This window comes from Suncus etruscus, chromosome 16 (genome assembly GCF_024139225.1).
Source record: "Suncus etruscus isolate mSunEtr1 chromosome 16, mSunEtr1.pri.cur, whole genome shotgun sequence".
In the NCBI taxonomy this organism is placed as follows: domain Eukaryota; kingdom Metazoa; phylum Chordata; class Mammalia; order Eulipotyphla; family Soricidae; genus Suncus; species Suncus etruscus.
The window spans coordinates 55,249,517-55,258,568 of NC_064863.1; the positions used below are offsets into that span (position 1 = coordinate 55,249,517).

At 35.9% G+C, this 9,052-nt stretch overlaps 1 pseudogene; it reads right to left on the bottom strand.

Moving 5' to 3' along the window:
• The window catches only part of LOC126032150 (NEDD4-like E3 ubiquitin-protein ligase WWP1), a 52,026-nt pseudogene extending 44,684 nt beyond the window's left edge, over positions 1-7,342 (bottom strand).
• Between the last annotated feature and the right edge of the window lie 1,710 nt (positions 7,343-9,052).

The window sequence follows — 9,052 nt, forward strand, 5'->3', positions numbered from 1 at the left end:
TATAGCGTCACCTCACCGGCCCAGAAACAACCAATTCTTATTACCCTCACATTCTCAAACTTAAATTGATGATCAACTAATTTTTAAATTTTTTAAATTATTTTTCTACCACAAAATTAATTGTTCAAAGTAAAAATAACTAAATATATTAGAAATTAAAGTTCTAAAACGATTCAAAACATAATCCTTGAAAATATTTTAAGTATTTTGTTTCCAGACTGAAAGTATGAATGCAGTAGTATCTATCAGGTTTATGAGTGCTTTTTTAAGTTCATGCTTTTTAAAAGCAATCTAAATTGATAAACATGTGTATATATTACATGCTTAAATAAATAAGTAAAATCCAAACAAAACAAACTGCACTGTGTAAATAACACAGAGATTCAAGCCCAATATAATTGCAATTTTAGATTAATATAATGGTGTTGAACCAACATCCAACTGAAAATTGTGAGAATGAAGTCTCCTGATGTATATAGGGCAGAAAGTGAGGTGAGAGTTAATTGTAGCAAACTCGAAAGTGGGGATATTTTCGTGCTTCATCTTAGCTCATGATTGTAATTTTAAAATTCAGCATATTTCCAATAAGGAGAAAGGGCTCTATTATCCCATGAAAACATGGATTATATTACAACACGTTTCCTACCAACAGGGAATTTTTTTTTATTACTTAACACTAAAGTGCTGAAACCATTAGTATACCCTTTTAAACTTAAAATAAACATGTGTATTATGTGCCTGTATTTCCCAGTGGAGATCTCAAGTGGTGTCACATTGCACTGTGGATCCATTAGTAACATAATGGCATCTAACCACAGGCCTTGCTAATGGTTTAGATTGGAAGTCAGGGCTTTTTTTTTTTTTTTTTTTTTTGCCCCCAAATTCAAGAAAGGAAGATAGGATGGAAGGATGAAAAAGGAAAGAAGAAAGGAAGGGGGTTAGCAGGAAAAAGAAACAAGAGTCAAAAAGGAAAGGGAAAAGGGGACTAAAGAGACTAAAAGGGACTAAGAGGGAAGCAGGTAGGAAGGAACTAGAGGAAAAGGGGAGAGAAGGGAAGGTAGGAAAGAGGAGGGGAGGGAAAGGGAGGGGAGGAAATGATTAAAAGGAAGGAAAGAATTAAAGGAAATGATTAAAGGGAAAGAAAGAGAAGGGAAGGATGTAAGGGAAAGGAAGGGTTAAAAAGAAAGGAAGGGAAAGGAAGGGAACAAAAGGTGACAGGAAGGGAAAGGGACAAGAAGGAAAGGGAAGGAAAAGGAAGGAAGGAGGAAGGAAGGAAGGAAGGAAGGAAGGAAGGAAGGAAGGAAGGAAGGAAGAAAGGAAGGAAGGAAGGAAGGAAGGAAGGAGGAAGGAAGGAAGGAAGGAAGGAAGGAAGGAAGGAAGGAAGGAAGGAAGGAAGGAAGGAAGGAAGGAAGGAAGGAAGGAAGGAAGGGAAGAAAGGGAAAAGAAGGGAACAGGAATGGAAGAGAAAGAAGGAAGGGGATGGGAAGGGAAGAGAAGGGAAGGAAGGGACGAGAGAAAAGGGAAGAGAAGGATTAAAGATAAAGGAATAGAAGGGAAGAGAAGGGAACAGAGGTCATCAAAATGAAATGAAAAGGAAGAAATATTTCTCTCTTTTTTAATACACAATCAATTTGATGCCTTAGGTTGAGTGCTGTAGTATGTGACTCTTTAAGAAAAGAATGAATGAACAAGATTCAGTATTTTACAGATGTATTCTAGTATGCAAGAATTAAAGGGCATAGCCTTTGTAAACTCACTCAACAAGATGCTTTTCTTATAAGACAAAGGAGAACTGTAACATTTTAAAATTGGGCAAGCGACCTAATTTGGCATAGTTATCTCAGGACATGTTAAAGCTTGTTCACATAAATCATGTAAGAAAAAACTAATTGGCTCCTCAAAGTGACTTACAATATGATCGTTATGGCAATATTGCTTTAATTATGAGAAAGAAAGAGGAAGTGGAAAATGTGTAGTCAAAATGTATAGTAGCTTTATTATTGAAATAATAGAAAAAATTCTCTGGAAAGATTTCAATTACTAAAGAAACCTACAATATGAGTTTTCCCTTTTGTTTAGTTTTATGGTATTATAAGAGGACATATAGGAAAAAATACTATATTTGATAGAAATGTATCACATTGTAACTAAAATATATCTATTTTCTATTAATAGTTTGGCAAGTAGGTACAAAATAGAAAAATTGTTACGGTGATAACTGACTCAGATATATTGTTTATATTGTAGAAGCCAAAAAATTTTCAAGAACTTTAGTGCATTCTTGGTTATGAACAGTGTCCTAAGGCCACCAAGCTCCATTAAATCTCTCTCTTTTTTAAAAAAGCACTGCTGAGAATAGTGATTTTGATCATTATTTTCTTAGGAAAATATAGGCATATGTTCACTCATTCTGCCATGTTGCACTTAAGTGATTAAAAATTCATGTTCCCAGTAAGAAGCTGTTAAGTAGCTAATTATTTATTCTGTTTACAAGATATGCCCAACTGGTTAGGGGAAATGGATGCTGGGGGATGAGGAAAGCATTAAATATATTTAGGGTGAGAAGGCCAACCTGCCTCCTGGTGGTTATATTATCAAGAGGGACAAATTGAAAGAGTGCCTTAAGCAAACAAACAACCTATTAAATAAATGGTGTATTCATTTTAGAAATATATGAAATATCTTTTACCTCCTAAAGTCCCACGCCCATAATCTATTTGAAGTTCATAGTCAGAGAAATTCAATTCATTACATACACCAAACTAGCTTTGTAATGGAAGAATGTTTAAAAATTTAATACATGCCCCAGAAATATGGAGTAAATTCTTTTTCAAAAAAAATATCAATATGAGGAAAATGCAGACTTAAAATAGAATAAATAATATATACTTAAAAATTCTAAGCCAAAAATATATACCAAAGTGTTAAAATATAATTATGTTGAAATTATAATTGACCAATTAATATCACTAATAGGATTTTTTTGTTAAATGTGTCATACTTGACGCAAGCAATAAAAAGAAACGAATTGATGTCTTATAAATTAATTCATAAATAATACAAGTTGTCCTTTTATTTTCATGATTTGGATAAAATTTCTACAAATTTGGAAATGATCACAATACAGTATGTAATGGAGCAGGTGAGAAAGTGCTGTAAAATTTTGTCACTGAGTTTTCAGGAAAGCTTGTTTTGAAAGTGGTTATGAAATAAAAATGACCTAAAAGGTGAACACAGAATCTAAGAACACCAAAATGAATTATATTTTATGAACTTTTGTCTTTTATTGAAACTCCTGTTAGAATGATCAGTCATTTGGATTAAGATTTGTCCATCTATAGTATTAGATATTTATAAACAAATGTATAATTGCTAACTTCATGTTTGGGGGAATAGGCAATTTTAATGAATTACATGAGCCTAGTTACTAAATAATGTGATGAAAATTTTCACAAATTATACACAATACAAGTTGTCATATATGCTATCCTAGGCTTCATCCTATGATTTGTTCAAATACCAAGATCTCTAGTTAGAGGCCTGATTCTATCATCCACAACTGAGTGGAAAGTCCTTGGAGTGTGAAAAGGAGTGTGAGTGGAGCCTGTAGTTATTCCCATGAAAGTATGTTTCAAGGGCGGAGAAACCCTGTAACTTTTAGGCCAAGGGAATTCCCTTTCTTTTTCTCTCTTTCTTTCTCTCTTTCTTTCTTTCTTTCTTTCTTTCTTTCTTTCTTTCTTTCTTTCTTTCTTTCTTTCTTTCTTTCTTTCTTTCTTTCTTTCTTTCTTCTTTCTTTCTTTCTTTCTTTCTTTCTTTCTTTCTTTCTTTCTCTCTTCTTTCTTTTTTCTTTCTTTCTTTCTTTCTTTCTTTCTTTCTTTCTTTCTTTCTTTCTTCTTCTTTCTCTCTTTCTTCTTTCTTTCTTTCTTTCTTCTTTCTTTCTTTCTTTCCTTCTTTCTTTCTTTCTTTCTTTCTTTCTTCTTTCTTCTTTCTTTCTTTCTTTCTTTCTTTCTTTCTTTCTTTCTTTCTTTCTTTCTTCTTTCTTTCTTTCTTTCTTTCTTTCTTTCTTTCTTTCTTTCTTTCTTTCTTTCTTTCTTTCTTTCTTTCTTTCTTTCTTTCTTTCTTTCTTTCTTTCTTTCTTTCTTTCTTTCTTTCTCCTTTCTCTTTCTTCTCTCTTTCCTTCTTTCTTTCTTCTTTCTTTCTTTCTCTTTCTTCTCTCCCTTTCCTTCTTTCTCTCTCCTTCCTTCCTTCCTTCCTTCCTTCCTTCCTTCCTTCCTTCCTTCCTTCCTTCCTTCCTTCCTTCTTTCCTCCCTCCCTCCCTCCCTCCCTCCCTCCCTCCCTCCCTCCCTCTATCTCTCCCACCCTCTCTCCCATATGGAACGCTGGGGGACCAAACCTCAGTCCATTCTAGGTTAGCGCATGAAAGACAGAAGCCCTACTGCTTGCACCATTGCTCCTGTCCTGGTACATATATGGTTTTAAATATAATTGCATTCAGTTTCAATGCTAAAGTTCCATAATAATATTTTTATCTTTTCTTTCATGTAAGCATGATGTTGCAAAAACACTTTATGGCACTAATTCAGTGTTATCTTTTATTAACATACTTTCAGCTACTTTAAAGATGATCATGATTGTGTATGTTGTATCATTGCTATATTCAATAATACACATAACAAATACAATTATCAATGTAATATTTTTAATTTTATAAAATATTAATCTATACAGATTCATTTTTAATAACAGAGAATTGATACACTACAAGCTCAAAGTAAAATAAATTTCACCATCTGCTCTCATACATAAAATTTAATTTTACCATTATTAACACAGTTTTCAATTACTTGTGAGGAAGATAAAAAAAATTGAGGAAAAAATCTTGAAAAAACAAAACAATCTCCTAGGAGAGTTTCATGAATTACTAAGTCTGGCAAACACTGATATAACCTGATAATTTATTTACTTTCTTGGACGTGGGTTGGTCCTCAATCTACTGTGCATAGGACTTGTTCCTAACACTGTACAAAAGTATAATCCATGAAAGTGTTAAGGCACCAATGGGTGAAAGAAATCAAGTCCAATTGCTACATGCAGACAAATGCTTTATCCACTATAATAACTCTTCAGCCCCCATAGCTAGATCTTAAAGTAAATTTTTAGCTTTATATCTGTGTCTGTAAAAGGAATTACAACATTTGAGGGAGGGTAGGTTGGAGGGAGGAGAGTTGGAGGTGAGAGAGAAAGTGGGAACATTAGTAGTGGAAATGCACATTGATGAAGTTTATTGTATTGTATGACCATAACTAATCATGAAAAACTTTATCTGTTAAAAAATAAACTATATTATGAACAAACTTGTAGCCATGGTGTTTAAATAAACATTTTTAATTTATTTAATAATTTAATTTTTTTCCTTTTTCTTTTTTTGTTTTTCAGTCTTTTTTTAAAATATAATTTTTATTTTAATTATAGTGGCTTACATATCGTTCACAGTAATATTCCAGGTACATATTTACATTGAATCAGGGGAATTCCCACCACTGAATTGTTCTCCCACAACCGCTCCCATCCTGCCTCCCATATCCTCCACTCTCCCCCCCCCCCAGGGGCTGCTAGAATGCGTGGTCCCTTCTGTGTCTAGTTAATTACTTAGTGGTCTTATAACTGTTTGGTCTTGGTGCCTCCATTACTGCCCCCTCTAGTTGGGAGGCGAGAACAAGAAAGATCAAGTTATGTGGCTTTGTTTGAGGAAGAGAAAGGTAATATAATGGGGTAAAAATCTACTATGCCGACTATGAGCAGAGTCATTCTAGAGGCTCTTAATCTTGGTTTGAGGGACGATGGGGAAAACAAGAAGGTGAAACACCACAGCAGTTCAAAAAGAGGAATCAAATAAGATATCCAGTGAGCACTGCAGCCATAAAAATATGCACCACATAGTTGCCATGGTCTTGAGATAGGAAATATGAGGAGGTACAAGGAGGAAAAAGAGAAAAGAAGAAAGAAAAAGTAAATATATAATTAAAAAATGGACTACTTCAATATATACCCCAAAACAAAGAAATCTATCAAAACTAAATTAAAAAATAATAAAAAATTAAAAAATTAAAAAAAAGGATTATTCAGTGTTTTTTGTCTCTTCCCCCCCCCCCCCCCCCGCATAGGCACAGTAAATGTTGGGGTCATCCAAAATGGGAATCCCCTTGGCCTAAGACATACAGAGTTTCCCTACCCTTGGAATATATTGTCATGGGATTATCTATAGACTCCTTTCATGTTCATTTACTCTCCCCTTGGTGTTTTTGTGCTGTATGGAAGACTTCTGCTCTGATCTGGATGATAAAAACAGACCTCTAAATCTAGAGGTCTCAGTCTGTGATGAAGACTTTCTTTGTGATTTTAGAAGTTCTGTTTCCTCGATGTCATTTCAATCTGTCTTCTGTGGTTAGTGGTCTTGGCCCTTGTGCTGAAACTCGGATGGAGCCTGGGATATTGTCTTTGATTATATTTCCAGAAGACCCTTTCAGTTGCAATTGCATCAGTCAGGACTCTGGAATTAGAGGTCATGATTGTTGTGCAGGACATAGATCAAACCCTAGACTAAGGCTTTCTTGTTGGTCCCAGTATACATACTGCCCGGTCATGGTTCTATCAGCGGGTCATCTGTAGATCACGTTCTTGGCTTTTGCACAGCCCATAGTGTGGTACGTCTTCCGATTTTGTTTTATCATTAGTTGGTAAGGTAGGATAACCTGTTCTTATGTCCATTTGTTCCCAATTTCCTCATTGTCAGGATATCATATTAGAATTGGCACATGTTGGAGATCGAGTAGTATTCAGGATGTCCCAGGTGGGCTTTGGTTTCTGTAGCTGTTGTGAAGAACTGTGTCGATTCTATCTGGGGTTCAGGATTGAGGTCTGGATGGTCAATGTATAATCTTCTGGCGTCTAAGATGGATCCACATGACATATTTTCAAGGTGGGAGATTCCCCTGTATTGTAAATAAGTATGAGTTCTTATCTCTAGTAGATAAGAGCTTGTTTATATACGTGGGAATTTCCCCTTTTTTAGTGTGCCTTTGCAGGAAGAACTGGTGCTTCATTATATTGCCGGTGCATTTGGGGGTGAAAAAACAGAGAAACAAGTCACATACCCAAAAAAACATAAAAAGTGAAATAAAAAAATATATTTGCTCACCTATGTATAGTGAAAAATGATTTTAAGTAAAATGAAATTAAAAATAAAGAGGTAGTGTTATACAGGTCTTATATTTATGATGGAAGTATGTTTCCCCATTACCTTTTGAGATTTTCTTGTGGGGTGTGGGTTCCCAGGCACCATTTCATCGCAACCCTGCCCTTCCTTCCTGAGATTGGTAAAAGATTTGAGGGGGGATCTTGTGTAAAGTTCTTGCAATGGGAGTCCTTTTAGGGCTAAGTTCGGTATCCAGCAACAGTCCACGTTAGGGTAAGTTGGTAAGGAGAGTCACACAGCATGAGTCAGAAAGATAAGCTCCACAAAACCAAATAAAGCCATAGAAAAATGGGGAGATGAACTGAAAAGAAACTTCACCGAAGAAGATCAAAAGATGGCCAACAAACACATGAAAACATGTTCACCTTCACTCATCATTAGGGAAATCCAAATCAAGACAACAATGAGGTACCACCTTACACCTTTGAGAATGGCTCACATCAAAAATAATGGAAATAATCTCTGTTGGCGGGGCTGTGGTATGAAAGGCACTCTCATCCACTGCTGGTGGGAATGCCCCCTAGTCCAACCCCTATGGAGAACAGTCTGGAGAGTGCTCAAGGAACTCAGAATTGAGCTGCTATATGACCCATCAATTTCTCTCCTGGGTATCTACCCACATGCCGGAAGGACATTCACCCTAAAATATGTGTGCACCCCACTATTTATTGCAGCACTCAGTATAATAGCCAAGTCTTAGAACCAACCTCGATGCCCAACAACAGATGAGTGGATCATTAAGATGTGGTATCTATACACAATGGAATAATACATGGCAGTAAGTAATGATTCAATCACAGACTTTGCAGCAACATGGATGGACCTTGAACATATTATGTTAAACGAAGTAAGTCAGAAGATGAAAGATAAACACAGAATGATAGAACTATTCTGAAGCACCTAGAAACTACACCATATATACAACTAATATTCAAAGATCAAATAACACGACTAACAGGGTAGAAACTCTGAACACTGAAATACCACACATATACTGGGCAGAAGTGCCCAAAACACATGAAAGAGGAACATCATAAACTCTCGACCACACATTAAACCATAAAGAAACCAACAACTGCAGAAACAGCAGCGCAGAGTGAACAGGTATGTATCAGCCTATTACTGCAAAGGCTCATAATAATCTCTTAGGGATTTATACAAGGTTACAGGTAAAGAATATCATGGGAAATCACTGTCTACAACCGAAGTATTTCAAAATAATAGATTTTAATGCCTTAAGCTTAATATATTCAAAATAACCTCTCAGCTTTTCTGTCCACAGGCGTTCTTGGATACAAAGGATGGGCAACCTAAGATGGCATCTCAGAGCTAAGCCACACGAGATACCATACCCAGGTTGTGTTACAAAATTGTCTGGACAAAACTTTTTAACCCTTTATCTCTAGGGCATACCTTCTTTTAGGACCTGAATCGTGTGATCAGCCAGACCACCGAAGCAGCAACGGTGACCTGCAGACTTATACTAAGGGGCCTACTCATTGAACATACTCAAGCAAAATGACATGCCCCCGCTCTTTTCACCTCTCTACTCACTACTCCCTCTTCCTTCCTTTTTTCCCCTATTTAATTTTATTTTCCCGTTTCTTCCTTTCTGCCCCTTCCAAATACTCTCCCCTATACCCCTTCCAGGAATCCAACTACCCCTTCACCCCTCAATCCCATCCAGATTTTCCAATTTATTAAAATTCTTCACCCTCAGTTCTTAATCTATTAGGCATCAAGACTGACCTCCTACCCCAACGAACTAGTACCCAGCACCCGAGCAAAGGGACATCT